A 1,657-nucleotide genomic window follows, 5' to 3' on the forward strand; every position below is an offset into this window, starting at 1 on the left:
TTTTTGTTGATAAAAGAGAGTTAATTACTCCGTATTATTAATAGGAGGATTGGACATTGGAGGCACTAAAAATAAATACCTGGAGGAGGATACAGGGGGCACGCCCAGCAGGAAGAAGCCGGTGGTGCTTGCCGTTGGAGGGATGCAGTAGGAGAAGGCGTTCCCGTAGGAGCCTTTCCCCTGGGACACCAGCGACTTTGAACCGTTGCCGAGCCCCATGGTCCCGACGGTCAGGTGTTGATGGAGCGGCCCTGCGCGAAGTGGCTGCACCCGAACTGGAACTTGCTGATCACCCGCGTGGGGGTTAGCGCTATCACGTCGGAGACGTAGGTTCCCATGGTGGTAGAGCTGGTGTCAGGTACCGGACGCGGTACTGGCACTGTCATTGGCGCTATTGCCAGCAAACGGTCCGAGCTGCCTGCAGGCGGAGGAGTTGCAGGAGAAGGTGCCGGAGGTGGATGATAGGGCGGGGTCGTACAGGGTGTCCGCCTGAGGTGGCACGGAGGCACGGGACAGGAGCACACTGCAGCCACGGGAAGACGCTAGCCGTGTCAAGCACCATCGTTCGTTCACTGGCGCTGCTGCCGTCGTCAGTCGCTGCTGGATCAATGCTGAGCTGCGCCGACTTGTTCTTCTTCGAGTTGGTGTCGAGCAAAAGAGTAGAGTCAAGTAGTAAGTATACCAGTTAATTGTTGACGGTCAAGTAAAATGCAGTTGAAGCCGCACGCTCACCTAATTTGTAAGTAGTACAGTACCTTCTTCTTCGGAGTGCCAGGGTGAAATTCTGGACATGGGGTCAGTGCTGGCCACCTTCAACTTGCTTTTATCTGTTGGCGACTTTGGCGGGAGCTTAGGTGGCATGGAGGCATTGACAGACACGGAGAGCATCCGCTCGATGTAGCTCGCGCGCTGTTGGTCCCATCGGAGCGCGTCGACCAAGGAGGGCTCACTGTTCCCTGCCCCCGCCGCCGCCGCCGCAGAGCACGGGCCATGAGGACGAGTCACCGGCACCCCGTTGGTAAAGCCGGCGGATGTACTATTTTTTTTGAAAATCGCGGATGTACTATTCACTACATGGTGTAAGACTCATAATTAGTTAATGAAATAACTCAAAAAGAAACATAGTATGTTATGCAATTTTACCCCTGGGGCCTTCGCAGACGGCCTTTGCCTTGAACGAGCTAGTAGCCACCACATTATAATTCAGCTCGTCTGCTCCAGCTGCATCCACAATGAGAGTGGCACAGCTACAGAAGAGAAGCAGCAGGAGAAATAACGGGACAACGACAGCAGTAGCCATATTGCTAGCTAGGCTGCTAGCTGCTAAGTGTTGGACGGGTGCTCTCATCAGCCTCTCAAATCCTTCTAATATATAGACGTCGGGCCGGGCCACGTACGTGGGGTACGGTAATCCTTTCCCAAGTTTGTGCTGAGAAATGCATGTTTGGTGGTCTATGCAAAAATAACAAAAAATGATGTTGCGGAGCATTTGGATTTGTTGTTTTACAACAATCAGATTTGTCTTTTTTTTTCACATACCAGTACATATATCTTTTCTAGGAGATTTTTGGCATGCTATTAGAACATATGTTTATGTTATTTCTTGAGGTATAGAACATATGTTTATGTTAATTATAGAAAAAATTCAGATTTTTTA

The 1,657-nt window shown here is 50.6% G+C and overlaps 1 pseudogene; it reads right to left on the reverse strand.

Moving 5' to 3' along the window:
* Positions 1 to 24: 24 nt before the first annotated feature.
* On the reverse strand, positions 25 to 1,326 carry LOC124671107 (annotated as a pseudogene).
* Between the last annotated feature and the right edge of the window lie 331 nt (positions 1,327 to 1,657).

Source organism: Lolium rigidum, chromosome 7 (genome assembly GCF_022539505.1).
Source record: "Lolium rigidum isolate FL_2022 chromosome 7, APGP_CSIRO_Lrig_0.1, whole genome shotgun sequence".
Taxonomy (NCBI): Eukaryota; Viridiplantae; Streptophyta; class Magnoliopsida; order Poales; family Poaceae; genus Lolium; species Lolium rigidum.